At 45.6% G+C, this 23,596-nt stretch overlaps 1 protein-coding gene across 1 annotated transcript in view; it reads right to left on the bottom strand.

Annotated features, from left to right (window-relative positions):
* Nucleotides 1-23,596, bottom strand: part of TMEM132C (transmembrane protein 132C) — a 503,591-nt gene that overhangs the window by 160,745 nt on the left and 319,250 nt on the right.

Here is a 23,596-nt window from a genome sequence, read left to right as displayed (position 1 = left end):
AGACACTGAAGATGCAGCTCGGCCCAGTGGCAAATCAGTTCGGCCTGCGCGGCTAGTGCTCTGCACCTTGTTCCGCCTTGTCGATTTATATAGGCCACCGTTGTCGTGTTGTCCGACATCACTCTGACAGCCAATCCTTCCAGGGTCACTTGAAAGGCCAGAAGCACCTGAAACACCGCTTTCAACTCTAGGCGGTTGATGGACCACTCCGACTCCTCGGGTGTCCATAGACCCTGGGCATGCTTCCCCTTGCAGTGTGCGCCCCAGCCCTTCAGGCTGGCATCTGTTACCACTAGGCACCAAACGGGGAGCGTCAGTGGCATTCCTCGCCGCAGCATGCTGTCCGAGAGCCACCACTCCATGCTGAGACGGGCCGCAGGGAGCCAAGTAAGACTGCATTGGTAATCCTGAGAAATAGGAGACCATCTCCGGAGTAGGAAATATTGTAGAGGTCTCAGGTGCGCTCTCGCCCAGGGTACCACTTCCATCATGGCTGTCATCGATCCCAGCAGCTGGACAATGTCCCAAGCTCACGGGCGGGGCATCCTCAGGAGCAGACGGACCTGATTCTGAAGCTTGCACCGCCTTAGCTCGGGTAGGAACACATAGCCCGAACCTGGCCCCCAAAAACTCTAGAGATTGTGAAGGGGACAGGTGACTTTTGGCCATATTGACGACCCAGCCTAGAGATTGCAGTACTGAGACCACTCTGGCTGTAGCTTGTAAGCTCTCTGTTGCAGAGTCTGCTCTGATGAGCCAGTCGTCTAGGTACGGGTGAACCCTGATACCTTCTCGCCTGAGAAAAGCAGCTACTACCACCATTACCTTCGAAAAGGTTCGGGGAGCTGTGGCGAGGCCAAAAGGCAAGGCCCTGAACTGGAAATGTTTTCCCAACACCGCAAACCTCAGAAACTTCTGGTGCGGGGGCCAAATCGGTATGTGCAAGTAAGCTTCTTTCAGGTCTAGAGACGTGAGAAACTCTCCTGGCTGAACCGCCGCAATGACAGAGCGCAGGGATTCCATGTGGAAATGCCGCACTCTCAGGGACTTGTTCACTTCTTTTAAGTCCAGAATAGGGCGAAAGGACCCACCTTTTCGCGGCACCACAAAGTAGATGGAGTATCGGCCGCAGCCTTGCTCGGCGGGAGGCACCGGGGTCACTGTCCCTAACTGAATCAGACCTTGTAAAGTCTCCTCCACCGCCGCCCGTTTGACGGCAGAACCGCATCGGGACTCCACAAACACGTCTCTTACTGGGGTGTTGAATTCTATTCTGTATCCATCTCTGATCAGGTCCAGAACCCATTGATCTGAGGAAATCTTGGCTCACTCCTCGACAAAGAGGGAAAGCCGTCCTCCGATGACAGGCATCGAGGAGAGGGCCGGCGCACCATCATTGAGAGGGTCGCCCCTGAACTCCTGGTCTTGAGCCACCGGCTGCGGAACGCTTGTCCGAGCGAAAGGAGTTCCTCTGCTGACCACGGGCACGTGAAGTGAACCCAGCAGAATGCCCCAGACGGTACCTTCTAGCTTCACAGAAGCGAGGTCTGTACGAGGAGTGGACCGCCTGGCCCTTAGAGGAAGGCCTCTGCCTATCTTCGGGCAAGCGCTGGGGTTTTGGATCACCCAGGCCTTTCACAATTTTCTCTAACTCCTCACCAAATAGGAGAAGTCCTTGAAAAGGCAACTTCACCAACCTTTGCTTAGAGGCCATGTCCGCTGCCCAGTGTCGTAGCCACAGACGACGGCGAGCCGCCACTGCTACTGCCCTTTGTTTAGCCGAAACTCTGACAAGGTCATAAAGGGCATCAGCCAGAAAGGACAAGGCCACCTCCATCCGCGGAGCCACATCCAAGAAGGGCTCCGCTCCATCTCCGGGCTGAGCCACTGCCTGTTGCAGCCAAGCTAGGCAGGCTCTCACAGCATAACAGCTGCATGCAGACGCCCGAACAGTGAGACCTGCAATTTCAAAGGACCGTTTCAATGTTGTTTCCAGCCTACGGTCTTGAACATCCTTCAGGGCAACACCTCCTTCAACAGGGAGGGTAGTTCTCTTTGTCACCGCAGTGACTAGGGCATCCACTGTAGGCATTTGAAAACGAGCCATATGTCCCTCACGCAGAGGGTATAACTGCCCCATAGCCCTGGAAACTCTCAAAGGTCCCTCGGGGTCAGCCCACTGAGCCGAAACAAGCTCTAGGATGGAGTCATGCAAAGGGAAGGCCCGAGCAGCTTTCTTGGTACTAGCCATCCTGGGATTACCCGAGGAGGCCATGCCACTGTCAGGATCTTCAATCAAGAGGGCCTGCAGGGTATCTGAAATAAGCGCTGGCAGCTCATCACGGTGGAAAATCCTCACCGCGGAGGGATCATCCAGATCCTGTGGTAAATCCGCACCTGACTCTGGTTCCTCAGACCAAGAACGTCTGTCAGAGTTCTCCGAATCATCACACCCCGACCACGGGGGGGGGGGGGGGGGGGGGGGGGGGGGAAGGGGGGGGGGAAGGTGCACCACAATCTGAAGGGGAATTAACCCTTCTGCGCTTATCTTTAGGCCAAGCATCCGGGAAAAAAGCCTCACTGGGCAGTCCCAGGCCAGAATCCATCGGGGGGGGGCAATCAGAGGAGCCTCAGGCGACCCTTGAGGAAGGGCTCTTTTCATCATGTATGCTTTATGCAGCAAAAGCACAAAATCCGGGGAGAAAATCTCACCCTGGGCACCCAAATCCTGTCCGGTGCTAGCCACTCCTGAAATAACCTCATCTCGAGGTGCCCCACCCGGCTCAGGTCTCTCCGTGTCCACGGAGGCCGCGCCATGCGGTGTAAGCAAAATGGCGCCCGCTGCCAGCTCAGAGCGGGAAGAAACATCGCTCGCCATGCTCGGACCGGCTCCTACGCCAATACAGCACGATTTACAGAGCCCTGCTGCTGATTTGCGCTTGCCACAAGTGGAACAGCGCTTTACATTGTCCGCAGCCATCGCCGAAAAACGGCGGTAAAATCCAAAATGGCGGTTTGCGCCAAAATCGCCCCGATAGCGGGCCCACCCCGGAGGAGTTGGAAAACACTCTTACCTCAAAGGATCTAGTGTACAACTATGATCCTGCTGAAAATCAGGTCAAAAACCTCTGTTCAAGCGTCTCTGCGTTTAAAAACGCGACGCGACTTTTTTTTTTTTTTAAAGCTGTGAGGAAAGCAGAGGTATTGAAGACTCCGGAGGCTCAGATGAGTGGGAAAGGCAGGGAAAGGGCGAACCTATATGCCTGCATCCACTGTTGGTGGGTAAGGACAGGGAAAGCAAGGCAATATGTCCACATCCACAGAGGTATGGGTAAGCCGGGAAAGGGCTAACCTATGTGCCTTTAAAGTGAAGCTGCTATAGCCTCCAACACCCCGGTTAACAACTGGCAAGCCAGGAACCACCTCCCGGCAGATTTTTCTGGAGCTCGAACAAGCTGCAGCCACCCTGCTAAGGGAGATAGAGAATACTGAAGAGGCAGTGGAGCTAGCTGGCCAAGAGGGCACTGTGAAAGTTTGAGTGCTCTCTATCTCCCCTGCTGGTTGATGGACATAACCATACGTAATGGCTTCATCTGCTTGATGACAAGGAAGGGAAAATTAGCAAGTGGCCAATAGAAAAAGTGGTCATTTTACCCATGCGGGAAATATGTCCTTAGTAAGGGAATGACCCACCTAAGGCCACTTTTTACTGGTTTGATAAAAGGGCCCCTTTATATGGTGGCCACCCCAGTTGAACATTGGACTCTACATTGTTATTATTGGGACTGATATAAAACTTTGAGGAGTTTTACTAGAGTCCTTATAGGAAGGGATTATGAAGATGGGCAGATGTTGATTTTAGGATATATTGAGTGGTATTTTAGAAAGAACATTCAAATCAGAATTGAGTTGTTCAGGTCATGATGTGTCAAGTTGCACTAGTATTTTGAAACAGGATCTCCTGATGTAGAGAGCCTGTTCTAAAATATTTATATGCTGGTTATGTGTGGCATGAATGTCCATTCTACAAAAGTAAATACCTATAATATCAAGAGGTTAGAACAAGCACATAAACGTTTAGGTTGTAGAATAGAAACACAGGGGCCAATGTTCAAACCATAGGGGGGGGGGGGGGCAGGCTGCCTCCCGTGGCCACTGCTCAGTCTAGATATTCAATATTAGGCCTTTTCTGGTGACCTTTTAGTGGTGTCATTTGGCCGACAAACTTAGGGCCCTGTTTATTAAGCTGTGCTGTAGGCATGCTAGCATTTTTAGTGTGCGGTAAAAATTAGTGCGCACTAATGCTAGAGACACCCATATATTCGTAAGGGTGTCTCTAGCATTAGTTGCGTGCTAATTTTTACCACATGCTAAAAATGTTAGCGCACCTTAGTATACAGGGCCCCTAGTGGGCCATGAACTGAATATCAGTGGATAGCCGCTTATATCATGCGATATAACCTGATACCCGCTAAGCGCTAACCAGCAATACTCAGCAGGAGATAATCAGCTATCTCCCGCTGAATATTACTGGAGAGCCGATTAAGTGCCATTTAACCGGCCAGGAGTCGTTCCTGGTCAGTGAAATGGATTTAAGTATCGGGCGGATAAACATTTATGTATCTGAACACAAACATTTATCTTATCCATTTTAGAAACATAAATATATATATATTTTTTTTTTCTCAAGCTATCAGACAGCCCGGCATCCCTTGCCTATTTGGCTTTTGGCGGGGAGGGGGCACATCAAGCACTCGGGGTGACCTCTTCTAATCTCTGTAGGGGAGCACTGCTAAACAGGAGCACTTTTCTGAAACCTAGACATTCTAGATAGCAGGTGCAAATGCGGAAGTCAATCTGTTAGGACACAGACGTTCATTCCACTTCTGGAACGGGGAATACATGTTTATTTGTTAGGCTCCTCATAGTCCTGTCCAAAGCACACCCAGACCACACCCCCTTTCCATTTGTATGTTCTTCAGGGAAATGCTTTGCTATGCTATATGATTCTTATATTCCGCTAAGTTCAGAAGAGATTCCAAGCGGATTACAAACAATAAGTCCTTTTTCAGGAGAATTTACAATTGCATAACTAATACACTGAAACTAAAACACACCTTTCTCATCAAACAAATGTGTCTATTCTGGCTTTGTAAAACTGGAACTTTAGGTATCATTGCATAAAATGAGATCTGTGCTAAAATAGCATGAGTTGGTGGTAATTAACATATTTTGGCAGTATCCCACATTGACAGCTATGCCCCTAACTGATGCCTAAAGAAAAAACATGATGCTTCTAAAATAAGTTACTTTGTGAATGCTGGGAGTTTGTTACGTGATGATTTAAAACATTTCTATTCATGCAATTTGTGGATTTTATTTTATTTTTTTTTGTTTTATACTTTGGCATTTTACAATGTAACTCAGAGCTTTATTTATTTATTTGGAATGCAATTAAGCTTTGGTAAAGGAGTGGAGGAGTAGCCTAATGGTTAGCACACTAGGCTGATATCAAGGGAAGTCTGGTTAAAATCCCACTGCGGTGCCGTATGATCTTGTGCAACACTTAGGGGCTCATTTTCAAAAGAGAAAAATGTTTAAAAAGTGGCATTTGGACATTTTGCTTGCCAAAATGTGCAAATTGCTATTTTCAAAAACCTATTTTGCAGATGTTTATCTATGCAGTTCCTTTGCAGTGCATCCAAATCACAAGAGGGAATGTTGAAGGTGGGACTAGGGTGTTCCTAACACTTGGATTTTTTCCTGCCATAAGTTTATTTATCTTTATTTATTTTATACATTTATAGTCCACTTAAATCAAAGCTGTTTACAGAAAAACATACAAAGGAAAATACATACAGCACCAACAATAAAATCAATAAAATACATGGAAAGCATATACTACCACTGATGTCTCATATCCCATGACTTGCATCAGAACTGCACCACTGTAACATAAATGCTTCAACAAAAATGATGTCTATAATAACTACCTAACTACTTAAACTGCAAAATTTCAGAGCACAATCTCAATTGGCCTTTTAAAGTGTTCTATAGCTGTATCCCAGCCATAGAAAAAGCGGCAGATCTAGTCTCACAATATCTTGTGTGGGACACCACATCAGATGACAAACGCATTGTCATCTCAGACCTCAAACTCCTAACAGGATGATACACAACAAAACTATCTTTCAAGTACTTTGGTGCAGATACATATCCTGATGCACGTAATAAAGAACTTTAAACTGCATACTCTGCAATCAGTGTAAATTAAACATTTTGGTCTAGGCCTGTTTTTATCATGACTAAGTCAGAAAAAGGTGCCCTAAATGACCAGATGACCACTACAGGGATTAAGGCATGACCCCCTCCCTCCTTACTTCCCCAGTGGTCACTGACCTCTTTCCACCACCCCCCTCCAAAAAGAAGATGTGAAAGAAACAATACATACCAGCCTCTATGCAGGGCTGCCGAGAGGGGGGGACAGGGGGGACAAAAGTCCCCGGGCCCAGGCCTCAGGAGGGGGCCTGGCGACATCGCAGTCCGACCCGCCCTCCCTCTGTCGCTCCCAGCACTAACCTTAAATGCCTCCTTTCACCACGTTCACAGCAAGCAGCAGCAGGGCAGGCCACTCCTTCCTTCCGTGTCCCGCCCTCGCCTGACGTAACGTCCGCGAGGGCGGGGCACGAAAGGAAGGAGAGGTCTGCCCTGCTGCTGCTTGCTGCAAACTTGCTGAAAGGAGGCGTTTAAGGTTAGTGCAAGGTCCGGCCCGGTAGCGAGTGGAGGGGGGGCTGGCGACCTCGGGTGGGTGGGGGGGCCCGGCGGCGATGACGACGACCTCGGGTGGTGAGGGGGGCCCGGTGGCGGCCTTGTCCCAGGTCCGGCTATCGGCGGCCCTGCCTCTATGACAACCTCAGATGTTATTTAGCTAGTCCTATTGGAGCAGCAAGCAGGTCCCTGGTGTAGCCGAGTGGTCGGTGCAGTGCACTGTAGAGAAAGGGATCCAGGCCCATATCCCAGTCTAACTGTTACACTTGTGCTGGAAAGTGTGAGCCCTCCAAAACTCACCAAATACCTACATATAGGTGACGCCTGAAGCCATAAGGGCTACTATAATGGTGTATAGTTGGGTACAGTAGATTTTTCCGAGCGCTCATCATACAGTATAAGAGGGTAACAATGAGATGTGTACTTGAGAGCTTTTATGGAAAGTCCACTGCAGCGCCTCCTAGGGTGCCCCACGGCTCTGCTGGGATGTCTGTATGGCCAGTCTACTAAGAATTTTGGCTCCTCCTATATTCCAATGACTTGTTTTTCATTTGGATGTTCTTTTTTTTCCAAAAATGGACCAAAAAGATAAACGCAGAGAGCACAAAAACATCTAGTAAGTGGCCATTTGAAACAACAACAACAACAAAAAGAGAGACATTTTGCTGTTTCAAAAATCGCTATATTCACCACTTGGGTTCTGGACGTTTTGAGCAAAATGTTCAAAGGTGGACTTACAATTCATATCGAAAATGTCCATCTTAACCTTCCGTAGTCTCAGATACAAAATTAGATTATGAGCCCTCCAAGGACTTGAACATACCTAGAGGGGCATAATCGAACAGAAACGCCTATCTCCATGGGCGTTTATCTCCGAGAACGGGTCCGTGAAGGGGCGGACCGAATCGTATTTTCGAAAAAACATGGACGTTTATCTTTTTTTGAGCTGGGCGTTTTTGTTTTTCAGCGATAATGGAAACCGAAAACGCCCAGCTCAAAAATGAATAACTCCAAGACATTTATTCGTGGGAGGGGCCAGGATTCGTACTGCACCGGTCCACCTCACATGCCAGGACACCAACCGGGCACCCTAGGGGGCACTTTTACAAAAAAAAAAAAAAAGGTAAAACAGCTCCCAGGTGCATAGCACCCTTCCCTTGGGTGTTGAGCCCCCAAAATCCCCCTCAAAACCCACTGCCCACAAGTCTACACCATTACTATAGCCCTAAGGGGTGAAGGGGGGCACCTACACGTGGGTACAGTGGGTTTGGGGGGCGGTTTAGAGGGCTCCCATTTACCAGCACAAGTGTAACAGGTGGGGGGGGGGGGGATGAGCCTGGGTCCACCTGCCTGAAGTCCACTGCTCCAGTGACCTGCATACTGCTGCCAGGGAGGTGGGTATGACATTTGAGGGTGAAAATAAAAAGTTGTGAAACGGCATATTTTGTGGTGGGAGGGGGTTCGTGACCACTGGGGGAGTCAGGGGAGGTCATTTAGGGCACTTTTGGGGGCCTTATTCGTGGAAAAACAGGGTCCAGGAAAAGTGCCCTAAATTCTCGCTAAAAACGCATATTTTTTTTCCATTATCGGCGAAAGGCGCCCATCTCTGATCGGCAGATAACCACGTCCCAGTTCCGCCTTCACCACACCTTCGACACGCCCCCATCAACGTTGTCCGCATCCGCGACGGAGTGCAGTTGAAAACGTCCAAATTCGGCTTTTGATTATACCGCTTTATTCGTTTTGGGGAGATAAACGTCTGTCTCCCGATTTGGGTCACAATATAGGCGTTTTTCTCTTTCGATTATAAGCAGGCTAGTGTATCTGAGCTACTACTGAAAAAGATGTGAACACAATCTAAATACATAAAGCATAAAATAACCACTAAAAACTGATAGTGGATATTCATTTTAGGAGTCAGAAAGTGTGGGAGCTGCTGTCTCCCTGTCAGGAACCCAAAGAGCAATGGTGGTGATACAATTTTAATGCTTAACTGGCTCTTGGGAGAAATAAGCTTTTCTCAGACTGACAAGATGGTTTACTGATACAGTCTGAGTCAGGATAACTCCTGAGTACTGCCTGGGCAGAAGCATTTCTATCCATCGCTAGTGTCTTTTGTACCACAGTGGAATCCAAATGAAACAGCACGTTTGACTATTCTGGGCAGGCTTTTCTCCAACCTTGTTCAATTAGGAGGGCGCTGGACCAGCAGAACAGACAACGACCTTTTATTTCTAAGACTGCAACTCTAATCTTGACCTAATCAGGTTAAAAATGAAAGAAGAAAATCATTATGGGAGAAGAATAAAATGAATGAAAAAGGTTTAAGAGTAAACAAAAAGACAGTAAGACACATTTTTAAGGGCGTGAAGGAACTACAATAAAAAGCCTCAAACATGCTTCATTCTTGCAGACTGCCAGGCTGGTAGTACATGTGGAACTCATACCAACAGCTCAATACTTGACTCATGTTTTCTTCCTCTTTTAGGTTGTCCTGGTACAACATGTTCATTAATGTCAATGATGGATGCCAAGTACTTTTCCAGATTTTCGCTGTTTAGACCATACATGAAATTTCCTGGTTGTTATGATTCTGCTAGACAGACAGGGGAATGACTGGGACTCGCTTCTGATTGGCCTGTTAGGGATTGAGCTGACGTCTGAGGCAGCAGACATCAGAAGTCAGATCTATTTAAACCTACCTTTCCCTACAGTCCATGCTTTAGCGTTGATCCCTGTCATCTGAAGCCTGTTACCCTGTCTCTGTCTGTGTGCTATTAGCACACCGTGCTTTCGTGGGAGTTTGTTTACTCCTCTCTTTGCTTGTAGCTTCTCTGTGTGCTGGTTGTTCCCAGCGTATGCTTGTTTGTTTCCCTTGCTAAGCTGCTTTCCTGATTACCTTTCTTCCCTGCACCTGTGGGTGCTCTGTTGTTCTATCTCTGTGTGTTGACTGAGTTCTGGTAGAACATTGTTTTTTCCCCTTTGTTAGCTTTTATCCTTTAACTGCAGTGTAAGCCCTGCTTCTTCCTTCTTGTGTTTAGCAGCACTTTCCTTTAGCATGCTTGTATGCTTTGTCTGTTGTGCTTGTCTCCTGATTCTTGTGAACATTGCACTTACCTGTTTGGTGTATGTAAAGGCAGCCTTTCCTGTTTGCTTGCTTTTCCCTTTGTCTCTAGTGTCTGTTGTCTGACTCTGTGGCACAACCTTGCGTACTCTTGTGTGCAGAATCCCTTGACCCTCGAGTGCTGAGTGGCATAGTCCTTTGTATTCCTATAGTGGTTTCCCGTATTCCCTGAGTGCTGTGTAGCACAGCCTTGTGTATTCCTTTAGGTGACCTCCCTTTTCCTTTGGGTGCTGTGTGGCACAGCCTAGTGTATTTGTGTGCTGTATGGTACAGCCTAGAATGTTCCTGTGGAGCTTCACTCTTATAGACTCTGTGTCCCATTCTGTCCTTGACTTTCTCTTCCCCTGGTCGTAGCTTGTACCTGCCAGCTTCTTCTTTGTCACCCTTCCCCCGTGTCTCTAGCTAGCACTGTGTGTGTTACATGTGCGCCAGTCCCTTTTGGGACCCCTCATTGTTCTTTTTCCCTTCCCCAATGTGTGACTCGGTTCCAGTTCGGCCGTGAGGCCCGCAAGCTTGGACTCTGTACGCGTGGGTTCCTGTTCGGCCCGCCTGAGTGGTCTATCTCCCTTTTCTGGTGGTGCTAGTCGTTTATCCTGAGTGTGCGGGGCTTTGTGGCTGGGGTTTGCTTAGCGCCTGTTTGGTCCACCCTAGGTCTTGGCCAAGGTCCTTCCTAAGCCTCGACCTGGGCACAAGGCTCACAAACAATGGTATCACTGTTGCTGTTGAGAGTGTTCACTGGCAAGGATAGATGCCCATTCCTTGAGGGCTGCACTGGCAGCAACAGTCACATAGGATGAAGGCTTCACTCATTAATATAAAGAAAGGTTGAATGAAAAGCAATGCCTTCACCTCCATAATTCATCAACAGATGGCAGTATTGACGTGCTACATGTTCACTTGTTCTCTGAAATCTCCTCCTTCACTTCAGCTGGTGAGAAGTGTCTGTGTGAAGAGGCTGCTTTACTACTGCTTGTGAAATGGAAGCATGCAGTGAGCACTCATCAGTGTGCTTTAAGCAACATACAGTGATAGAATTTCTAACTGTTGAAGGAGTCCCTCCAACTGAAATTCACCACTACATGCAGGTTGTTTATGGTGATAACTGCGTTGATGTGAGTCCTGGAAATCACTGAATCAAAAGATGAAGACTGTGGACCAGGAAGGGATGCTTTGTGTGATCAAAAATGAAGTAGATGACCTGTGACAGGAATGGACAAGTCTCATACAAGAAATGTTGATGAACTTCAATGGCACTGAATTTAAATTGGAGGGACTCCAACAGTCAGAAATGCTATCAGAACATGTTGCTTAAATCGCACCGATTACTCACTGCATGGTTCTATAGGAACTGCCAGAAGTCCAATGTCTTCAAAAATATATACTTTATTCTCCAATTAAGGTAGTCCAGACTGAACGGTTTATACTACCTTTATTGGAGAATAAAATATATATATTTTAAGACATTGGACTTCTGGCAGTTCTTGGAACTTCTCCCTTCTACTCTGTGCTTATCTGTTTGATTGTTGTGGAAGCACTCACCCTCCTTTTCTTGTTTGATTTGGGAGTCTTGGTTATAATCACATGTCATCATCAAGTATTGCTGACAGTATTCAATTTACCAGCCAAGATGTCTTCCCCTACCCACTGGGCTGCATAGCACCCTCACTTGTAGCACGTGACAATAGAGTGATCTACAACACTGGAGTTGCTGAACTTCACCTGTCTTTTGCCATGTGCAGGGCACAGACCATAGAAGTCTGTCCTGCATTGGCCTCAGTTCCCCCATGATGGATTTGGCAAATCAATAGGCCTCCTCGGGCATATGGCCTTTCTAGAGAGCATCCTGCCACCACCAATCTGCTGCACTGACCCAGTCAACATGAGTGCTAGTCTGCCAGAGAAATCCTGCTATGGAAGCACCCACAGTAACATAGTAGAAAACGGCAGATAAAGACCTGTACAGTCCATCCAGTCTGTCCCAAAGAGATAACCTCATTACTTTATTTTTTGTCTATTAGGTTATAAGCTCTTTGAGCAGGGACTGTCTTTCTTCTATGTTTGTGCAGTGCTGCGTATGCCTTGTAGCGCTATAGAAATGCAAAATAGTAGTAGTAGTAGTACTTTTCAGGGCCAAGACGGTAGAAGTCTGCCTGGCACCATCCTTGTTTAAAAACTTTTGAAGTTGTTATCAAAGACCTTGATAAGCTCAATTCTAGCCTATCCAGATCTATCCAGCCACGATCAAGGCACAGAACGTAGAAGTCTGCCCCCCCCCCCCCCCCCCCCGTAATGGCTTTGCTTTCCAATTACCAGTGTTGCCACCTAGTCTCTGCTAAGCTTCTTTGGATTGATTCCTTCTAAACAGGAATCCTGCATGTTTATCCCACGCTTTTTTGAATTCTGTTATGGTTTTCATCTCTACCACCTGCTGCAGTCTGTTTCTGCAAGGCCTGGTTTGATATAAATTTTGGATTTCCTAAAACCCAATGTAATTTTTTTTCTATTGGATTGGGGATTAGGATTCAGGTATGATGTGGGGGGGGGGGGGGGGGGTGGAGGAGGCGGGAGTGAGGCAGAGGTAGTCTAAAACAATACTACTAAAATCTGAAACCAGACGCTGTTTTGAAGATTTCAGCTTTGTATTTCCTCAAAACCACCTGCGTTATCTTTCATATCCACAATGGATTTTGAAGCAAATGTGCATTTTCTTTAATTAAAAATCTAAGGCCTAAATTAAATAGATTATGCTGTCAAGATCACTGTATAATGGGCCAGATTCTACATATGGTACCTAAAATATCAAAACAAATAACAAAAACATGGCGTAAATCATGGCATGCAGATTTAGGCGCAGAAGGCCATATTCTATACCAGCATGTGTAAATTTTGGAAAGCCCACAAAATGCCCATTTTCCCACCCCCTGACCACACCCCTTTTAAACTGTGCACATTAGAATTTAGGTGTAATATGTTATTTAATATACTTAGCAAGTTATGCATGTAAATTCTAATTATTACCAATTAGTGCACATTATTGCTTGTTAAGTTCTGCTATCAATGCTGGTTAGCTTGTAAAGCTAATTAAAGGGTCCTTTTACTAAGGTGCGCTGAAAAATGGCCTGTGGTAGTGTAGGTGAGGGTTTTGGGTGCACACAGATCCATTTTTCAGCGCACCTGTAAAAAATGCCTTTTTACATTTTTGCCGAATATAGACGCGCGGCACTGACCTAGCGATAAAGTCTTACACAGTAATCATGTGGTAATGACCTATGCGTGTCAAATGCCACTTGGCATGCGTCTGAAAGTAAAAATTATTTTTCGGACGCGCATATCAGATGCTTGCCAAAAATGAAAAAAAAAAACCTCAACAGCCACACAGTAGCCAGGTGGTAACTCCATTTTGGTGCACGTTGGTACATAGACACTTATGCGGCTTAGTAAAAGGGCCCCCAAGTTAGGCATGTTGTTATGGAATACGCTTAGATTTTGGCATAGAACTCTAGGTGCGCAATATAGAATCTAGTAGAATATGCTTATTCAGAACTGCTACTTATAATTTAAAATGAATCGGAGAAAATATTTCTTCACTCAACGTGTAATTAAACTCTGTAATTCATTGCCAGAGAATGTGGTAAAGGCGGTTAGCTTAGCAGAGTTTAAAAAAGGTTTGGATGGCTTCCTAAAGGAAAAGTCCATAGACCGTTATTAAATGGGGGAAAATCCACTATTTCTGGGATAAGCAGTATAAAATGTTTTGTACATTTTTGGGATCTTGCCGGGTATTTGTGACCTAGATTGGCCACTGTTGGAAACAGGATGCTGGGCTCAATGGACCTTTGGTCTTTCCCAGTATGGCAATACTTATGTACTTACAGTGGGGGAAATAAGTATTTGATCCCTTGCTGATTTTGTAAGTTTGCCCACTGACAAAGACATGAGCAGCCCATAATTGAAGGGTAGGTTATTGGTAACAGTGAGAGATAGCACATCACAAATTAAATCCGGAAAATCACATTGTGGAAAGTATATGAATTTATTTGCATTCTGCAGAGGGAAATAAGTATTTAATCCCTCTGGCAAACAAGACCTAATACTTGGTGGCAAAACCCTTGTTGGCAAGCACAGCGGTCAGACGTCTTCTGTAGTTGATGATGAGGTTTGCACACATGTCAGGAGGAATTTTGGTCCACTCCTCTTTGCAGATCATCTCTAAATCATTAAGAGTTCTGGGCTGTCGCTTGGCAACTCGCAGCTTCAGCTCCCTCCATAAGTTTTCAATGGGATTAAAGTCTGGTGACTGGCTAGGCCACTCCATGACCCTAATGTGCTTCTTCCTGAGCCACTCCTTTGTTGCCTTGGCTGTATGTTTTGGGTCATTGTCGTGCTGGAAGACCCAGCCACGACCCATTTTTAAGGCCCTGGCGGAGGGAAGGAGGTTGTCACTCAGAATTGTACGGTACATGGCCCCATCCATTCTTCCATTGATGCGGTGAAGTAGTCCTGTGCCCTTAGCAGAGAAACACCCCCAAAACATAACATTTCCACCTCCATGCTTGACAGTGGGGACGGTGTTCTTTGGGTCATAGGCAGCATTTCTCTTCCTCCAAACACGGCGAGTTGAGTTCATGCCAAAGAGCTCAATTTTTGTCTCATCTGACCACAGCACCTTCTCCCAATCACTCTCGGCATCATCCAGGTGTTCACTGGCAAACTTCAGACGGGCCGTCACATGTGCCTTCCGGAGCAGGGGGACCTTGCGGGCACTGCAGGATTGCAATCCGTTATGTCGTAATGTGTTACCAATGGTTTTCGTGGTGACAGTGGTCCCAGCTGCCTTGAGATCATTGACAAGTTCCCCCCTTGTAGTTGTAGGCTGATTTCTAACCTTCCTCATGATCAAGGATACCCCACGAGGTGAGATTTTGCGTGGAGCCCCAGATCTTTGTCGATTGACAGTCATTTTGTACTTCTTCCATTTTCTTACTATGGCACCAACAGTTGTCTCCTTCTCGCCCAGCGTCTTACTGATGGTTTTGTAGCCCATTCCAGCCTTGTGCAGGTGTATGATCTTGTCCCTGACATCCTTAGACAGCTCCTTGCTCTTGGCCATTTTGTAGAGGTTAGAGTCTGACTGATTCACTGAGTCTGTGGACAGGTGTCTTTCATACAGGTGACCATTGCCGACAGCTGTCTGTCATGCAGGTAACGAGTTGATTTGGAGCATCTACCTGGTCTGTAGGGGCCAGATCTCTTACTGGTTGGTGGGGGATCAAATACTTATTTCCCTCTGCAGAATGCAAATAAATTCATATACTTTCCACAATGTGATTTTCCGGATTTAATTTGTGATGTGCTATCTCTCACTGTTACCAATAACCTACCCTTCAATTATGGGCTGCTCATGTCTTTGTCAGTGGGCAAACTTACAAAATCAGCAAGGGATCAAATACTTATTTCCCCCACTGTATGTACTTACTAGTAAAAAAGGCCCGTTTCTGAAACCAATGAAACGGGTGCTAGCATGTGGCTTTTTGTGTGTGTGTGTGTGTGTGTGTGTATGTGTCACAGAGTTATTTTGTGTATGTGTGTGTGAGGGTTGTTGATGTGTGTCTTTTTTTGTTTTGTTTTTTGCTTGGGGGTTGGGGGATGTGCTGTGCTGTCCTTGGTCGCTGTTTGCTGCTGGCTGGGTCGCGGGTAATCCTTCCAGCTGGGCCGCAGCTTGTCCTGTTCACCCACGTCCCGGATGGTGACGGGCACGTTGTTTTCCGGCTCCTCTGACTCCATGTCAAGCGATCCCAAATATAGTCTGTGCTATAGGCCCTCTGGCACTCTTCAGTACTGGCATTAGGCATTTAAAAATTTCTCCCCCCCCCCCCCCGGTCCATTTTTGCACATACCCACAGCAGGAATATTCTTCTCTCGTTCCAGCGGTGGTTCTGTGCTCTCCGTGCTGCTCAGATAATGAGCCATTCTGCTGGTGAATGCTCCTCCCTTATTGTCACATAGTTTCCTCTGATTGGTCCGTCTTACGTTGCCTATTGTTGCCTGGGAACGGTGTTGTGATGGTCCTTTGTGTTTCAGAATGTTGAGGGTGTTTTTTCTGATTGGTCTGTCATGCGAGGGCGGGGCAGAGAGACATGGTCAGTGTTGTGGCTTCACCACCATGAATCCATGAACCCTTCAGGGAGTGACTGAGTGACTTCAGAACGTTGTCTTCAGAACGTTGAGGGTGAGTTTTATTATAGTAGATATGGACAGTGGCACCTAATATGGAATTTATGCGGGTTGCAAAGAACAAACCTTTAAGAAACTTCAGACCGCTCAAAACACGGCAGGTAGGCTTATCTTCGGAAAAATGCAATTTGAAAGTACAAAACCCCTTCGCGAAAAACTACACTGGCTCCCAATCAAAGAACACATTGCTTTTAAAATCTGCACGGTGAAGCTCCGGGATACATGACAGACTTGATCGACCTACCAACTAGAAACACATCCGAATCAACACGAACGTACCTAAATCTGCACTACCCAAGTTGCAAAGGACTCAAATACAAATCAACTTGCACGTCCAGTTTTTCCTACATAAGCACACAACTGTGGAACGCATTACCAAAAGCCTTGAAAATGATGAACGACCACCTAAACTTCCAGAAAACACTAAAAACTAACCTTTTTAAAAAGGCATACCCTACCGATCCAACATAAATGCCTGATCTCTGCAACACAACAAAACTAAAGAATGTAATGGACATAACACAACTCTTCCGTTGTATGATTCGCTAGTGTGGCTGTGCCACATGAACTTTATCTTACCACAACATCACTTTGTATTTGTTTACACCGGAGTCTGTAATGCCTCTCCGGTACTATGTAAGCCACATTGAGCCTACAAATAGGTGGGAAAATGTGGAATATAAATGTAACAAGTAAATAGATAAATATGTACATTGAGAGTCAGGTCTTGAGCTTAACTTAGGGGTCTTTCTACTAAACTAGACTTAGTGCGCCCTTACAAAGATCTTTCCCGCACACTAGGACTATTTTTACCACAGCTGTAAAAATGCCTTTTTCAATGTTGGCCATGTGCTTATGTTATTATTAGCCTGCGACCATTATAAAAAATTACCACAGGAGCACTTACTGCCACCTAATTTGTAGGTGAACGGGCTCCCACGTTATCCCCTGATTTTATAAAGGTCACCAAAAATTGCGTGCACAAATTTAGGCACGTTCCCGTTTCTGCATGCAATTTAATAGAATAATGATCCAATGCTGCTTTTAGCTCCTAGCCACAATTGCCCTCCCCTTGTCCCTTCCTCCCTTCTCACCCATTACTTCCCTCACCCGTAACTGTCTTGTTTGTATTACTTAGATTGTAAGCTCTTTTGAGCAGGGACTGTCTCTTTGTATCAGGTGTTCAGCGTTGCGTGCGTCTGGTAGCGGTATACAAATGCTAATAATATTAATAATAATTAATGCCAATAACTAGCTTTTGACAAGCAATTATTGGCATTAGATTGACTTGGGACTTATGCTTAAGATTCACTTATGGTCCAAAAAAGGAGTTGCAGAAATGGGAGGGTCATGGGCATTTCTGGGTGGATCAGGGGCGTGGTTTTGAGTTCTCTGTGCGTAAATTTAGGCGCGGGCATTTGCGGCACATTTTGATTGGTGCACACAGCCATGCCTAAATTTATGCATAACCTTTCCGCTTAAGCGTTAATCCTATAAACCGCACTGAATTTTAGGCATGGCTTATAGAATACTGCTTACGCAAGTTTTTTCAGTGCTGATTTTTTAGCCACCATATACAGAATATAGTTCTATCTATGCACTAGCCAGTTACTGCATAGCAATGTGGATGCACTAATTAGTGTTAGTGGGGTTTAAAAAAGGTTTGGATAGCTTCCTAAAAGAAAAGTCCATAAGCCACTATTAAAACGAACTTGAGGAAAATCTGATGCTTATTTCTGGGATCAACAGCATAAAATGTATTGTACTGTTTTGGGGATCTTGCCAGGTACTTGTGACCTGGATTGGCCACTGTTGGAAACAGGATGCTGGGCTTGATGGACCTTCGGTCTGTCTCAGTATGGCAATACTTATGTTCTTATGGTTAGCGCAGGAACATCCACTCTCCACACCTGACATGCCCCCTAAAAAAATCCCCTAATTCAACTTAGTAAAAAAGACCCCTTAATGCACTGACCTTGTCAATCGACTATTAGCCTGGTAGAGTTTACCATTCAATTAGTACTATTATTAGAACAGATACTAAAGATACCCAACTGGTCACTGTCTCGTGAGAATTATGCTTTGGCAAGACCTCAGAAATCTCAGTGGTAATTTCCTTGCTGTGTGGGTAGACTTTGTAACAATTATCTAGAGTCTGTTATTTTAACAAGGTCGTACTATGGCTGGTACACATATTTATATTTATTTATGCATAATACATTAGGGATGGACGATGCATTCTATTAAAAATATTCACATGGTTGGAAGGGGAGGACCTTGAAGACACATTCTTTAATATACACAACACTGTCTAGGCAGCAGTCTGTATATGCAGGGAAACCCCTGTCAAACAGCAACTGTACAAGCAACTGCAAAGCCATTAGTTATTTGGCAGGCAATTACACGTGCCTGGATTTTGGCACAAAAAGGCCCCCTGGGGGATGCAAGGCTACAGGTAGCGTTTTGCTCTAGAAAGTGTTCCAGAAATTCTAAGGTCTCTGAAATAGCATGTTAAATTACAGAGGGGAAAAAGGCACAGACACAGTGAGAGAGAGAGAGAGAGAGAGAGAGAGAGAGAGAGAGAGAGAGAGAGAGAGAGAGAGAGAGAGAGAGAGAATTAGAAAAGGCACAGAGAAGGGAAGCGAAAATGAAAAAGGGGATGGGAGGACTTCCATATTGTGATAAGTAAGAGGCTGTCCTATCCGGGGTAGGCCACTAGAGGTCGCTAGTACGAGAATAGATGGAGGTCGCTAGGACCGGGGAGAGCCCTGGGATGTCCACAGGTGTAGGAGGTTATGGGCTGGGTCCTGTGTAGCTAATTAACCACTTTGTACTCCACCTGAGGGGTGAAAGGAAGAGAAGTGAGCTGGCAGCAGAAGAAGAGAGATCCCCCTGGAAGATACTGGCTGATACTGGCTGATACTGAAGATACTGGTATACAACTTAGCCTTTTAAGGACTGGTTTAATATTATTCCTCTAGGTGGCGCCGGCAGTAATTTGTAAACTGTTACTCTGGTAAGCCTGGATAGATCCCATTGCAGTAGTCTACTTGAGCTGTGACAGATATCGTACCTGGACAGGTAATAGTAGCATAAAATGGATGAATCTGGTGTAAATGCCTCAGCTATGCAATGATCCTTTTTGCAACTGAATCAACCTGCTGATTTGGTGAGTTTAAATCCAATAATAGCCATAGGTAGTGAACACCATCTTTCATAGGGGAATTAAGCCCATCAATTTCTATTTGATTATATCAATTAACCTTATTCAACGTCTTCCCCACAGGATCTCTGACATATCAGGATTGAGCTTAAGCTTAAAGGAGCATAGTCAATAGCAGACATCTTACAAACATTGAATTCAACATTTTACAACTTCATATCCCATTCTCCACCCAGGGAGAGAAAAAATTGGATGAGATATTTTTTAATTAAACCAGTTATTGGTTTTAGAAATATTTACCAAGAATTGGTGATAATGTGGAACCCTATGAGACCCTGCACTCCAACTACCATTATGAAGAGAATTTATTGTCTACTTAAAGATGGGTGAAGGGGGGGGGGGGGGGGGTTAAGAGGTAGCATAATAAAGTGAATGGACCCTACACAGAATCATTTATGAATCTGGATAACAGTGCCATGAAGATACCATCTCTATAAATATATGACATTTCCCTTGGGACTGGCTAAGGGGAAAGAGCAGGTCTAGAGCTCCAGAACTGAAGGCTCAGCCAGGTGAAAAGAGTCACCAATTAAAATCCAGTAGCCAGGTGACTATTGGAGCTACACTATTGTTGACATTTGCTTTCCATCAAGATAGGGATGCGATCTTCAGGTTATATTTCAAATCTGCTGATACCTCGTTTACGGGTGAGAAAGTGCAGGTGTTCCTTGATGTCTCCGAATGGATGCAAGCTAGATGGAAGAAGCTTCTGGAAACACGTACTGCTGTAATTGGTTTAGGAGCCACTTTCCAACTTAGATTTCCTTGTAAATGTTGCATTGTTTATCAGCATGTTCGGTATATTTTCTATGAACCATCTCAGTTCAGATTTTTTCTTGAGGGAAAGGGTGTAACTTTTGCATGATCTTCAGTTTTGTTTCTAGGGACTGTTATCAGTTCTAATTAATTGTTTTTTTATGAGGATTTTCTTACTCTAATACTTGTAACCTTTCTTTTAATATGTCTTTCCATGGATTTACTGCTCCTGGATTTCCTCCTTTTAGTGGACCACATGTAAGAATTATTTCCTGAGATATTAGGATCATGTTTTCTTTGTTTTGTTCTCTGAATTTCCTGCCAAAGTGCGAATATGTCATTGATGTGTATCTGAAATGCAAAATAAATAAATAAAATCCAGTAGGACAGAACTTCCAAGTTGCCCAATTTCAAAAGGGATATCCTAAAAGCCCCAGCTGGCTGGATGAGCTCCGAGGACTGGGTTGAAAACCTCTGCCCTAAGAATTCAGCTGCTGAGAAGATTAAAGTCGAGGGACTGGCTAGTAGTACAGAAGAACAGTGAACGATTACAAACAATGAACTGCTTGGTTACTTGTATGACAAACTTACAGCTGCGGTTGACTTTCAGATCAGTGCCTGCATCCGTATTACTGCCTGGCCATTGCTAGGATCACTATTTGTGCAGTCCCATATGGTCAGATAATTATCCGGCAAGTGAACACCTTCCTAACGCCTCCACCCCCCCCCCCCCCCACTAAGCAGAGAATGAGGCAGTGTTCTGCATTGGTATTCAGTGACACTCCAAGCTGAATACCAGCGACTGGGGTGGGCAGAGTGCTCTGAATTTCGGTTGCTTTAAAAATATTAATGTGGGGGCTACTTTCTTTTTAGCTTACCCTTGTAAATGCGTAGTTAAATATTTGGGAATCAAATATGGGGTTTTTTTGTACCAGATCAGCTTAGGGCTTTCATAGACCTGAAGAGGGTATCAGGGGAATTAACTGGCTGTATAATTTAACGTAGGGCGGGCTGGGCCTTTCTTTGTTTATTGTATTCCACTTTGATTTCCTTAAATGATTTGGTCACTCCCTAAGTTTGTGGTCTAAGGAAGGGTTAAATATGAAACAAAAATGAAGTCAAATTTTTTTTCCCCTTTTTCTTTGTATGTGAAGACATATTGAATTTGTATTATTTCCCTGTGTTGCATGTAACAAGTTATTACTTGTGTAATATGAGTAAAGCAATAAAAATAATATTTAATAAAAATATTCATGTTACTTGTGAGGACGTTTTGACCTGTAGACCTGCATGCAGATTTTCAAAAGGAAACTCCTTGTGAGGTTTTTTGCCTTTGAAAATCTGACAGCTAGCCAGTGCTATGTGTAAAGCATTGGCACTTTTACCCAAGCAATGGAAGGGCACAGGGGCAGACTCAGGGTGGTCTGGGCCCCCTGCCTGGCCGCTCCCTGATGCCACAGCTGATGCCCCCGCTGCCCCTGTCCTACACGAGGTGTCCTGGTAGTCTGGTGGCCTCTGCGGGGGTGCATGTTCTTTTCTGCCCACTGCACTGGCACAGCTGTGTTTTCAAAATGGCGTCCGAGACTTCCTGCGGTAGTCTTGCAGGTCTCGATAGTCTTGCGAGACTTCTGCAGGGAGTCTCAGTCACCATTTTTTAAATACGGGCAGGGGGAATAGTGGCAGCCCAGCGGGCAGGGCAGGAAAGAACATGTTGTGCCCCCCCCCCCCCCCCCCCCCCCCCCGAATAGTCAGTCCACCCCTGGAAGTGCAGTTATCAGAGACCAATTTGTAATCTGGGTAACTGCTTCATTACCTGAGCAAAACTGTTTAACAACTGTCCTCTTCAAATCACCTCCTTGTGAATAGCTGTGGTTGGTGGGAGGGGGGGGGGGGGGGGAAGAACTAGATCATAAACACAGCTGATACTAATTATTTAACACAGCACACAGGATGTGAAGAAAGTGTTTGCACCTTTCAGTTTGCTGCCTCAGGCCCTTTATTCAACACAGCTGCTTACCCAAGATTCAGTTTCTCTAAACCCAAACAAAAGGCTGCTGGAAGTCTGATCCCTCTCAAAATAGGTTTGAAAATAAAATTATGTTTTTTACCATATTGTCTCAGTGCAAAACACAACTTCTCTGTAAATTGATCATTTGCCTGCACTGGGCAGTTTTCTAAATTTGTACCAGCAATTCATAAGCCTCCTGCAGCCCTTGGCAGTGAACACCGCTAAACAGTTGACATCTTGCTGAGAATCCACAGCTCAACAGCTCTGAAATATGTTACAATATTCATGGCACTTAGATGCCTCACTAGACAATGCTCACTGGGACAGTGAAAAAAGGAAAATTGTAAGATATCTACTTTAAGGCAGTTCAAGTCACTCCAATATTTATAGGAGTATAATTTTTGTAATAGTGCACAAATAGCCTAAGCTTCTAGAAGATATTTTCATGACCCCACTGTAACTGCACGATTTGTGTCAATCATTCTTTGTACAGCTGTGATGGCACAGTTATATTTAAAGCAGGGGCGCAGCCAGACCTCATGGTGGGAGGGGGCCAGAGCCCGAGGTTGGGGACACATTTTGAGAGCCGCCCCACCCCCACGCCACACCTCGCCCCCCCCCCACCGCCTTGCCTCTTCCCCTCACAAACAAATACCTTTGCTGGCAGGGGTCTCCAGCCCCCGCCAGCCGAAGCCTTCTTCAGCATCGGTCTCCGGCGCAGCCGCGTTCGCAGCCGGCCCCCTGCTCTTCTTTCTTCTTGCTCCTCCTGAGCGTCAGCGTGCACAGGAGGAGCAAGAAGAAAGAAGAGCAGGGGGCAGGCAGCGAACGCGGCTGTGCTGGAGACCGGTGCTGAAGAAGGCTTCGGCTGGTGGGGGTTGGGGACTCCTGCCAACCAAACAGGGGGCCCGGATGAAATTTGCGGGGGCCCAGGCTCCCGTGGCCCCACGTAGCTACGCCCCTGATTTAAAGGGTGTCAGCACTATCCTGCTGTTAATAAATCCCAATAAATAAATAAATAAAGACAAATAATACCTGAATGAGAGACTGATGCAGGAAGTTACTGCCAGCAGAAACGTCAGGTTAACACATATATATCAGTATTCAGGTCATTTCTCCCTATAAAAGTTGCCAAAAATTGACCATGTAAATTTGGGTGTGTGCCCAATTTAATTGATTAACAAGCTAATTAGCACCAATAATTGGCTTTTTAACAAGTAATTACTGGCACTAATTAGATTTACTTCCGAGGAAAAAAAAGGGAGTGGAAATGGGAAGTTCATGGGTGGAATGGGGGCGTTCCTAACATTGGCACACGTTGTTATAGAATAATGGGGATCCGCTCCGAATTTAAGTGTGTACATTTGCACCACACTTCACTTGGTGTAGATGTCCACACCTAACGTCTGGCACAATTCCTGGGCATAAGTACTATTCTATAAACCGCGCCTAACTTTAAGCATGGCTTACAGAATAGCGCTTTTTT

The sequence above is a fragment of the Microcaecilia unicolor genome, chromosome 11 (genome assembly GCF_901765095.1).
Source record: "Microcaecilia unicolor chromosome 11, aMicUni1.1, whole genome shotgun sequence".
NCBI classification, from domain to species: Eukaryota; Metazoa; Chordata; class Amphibia; order Gymnophiona; family Siphonopidae; genus Microcaecilia; species Microcaecilia unicolor.
The sequence above is the reverse complement of the archived record's forward strand: the minus strand, read 5'-3'. Positions and strand labels throughout refer to the sequence as shown.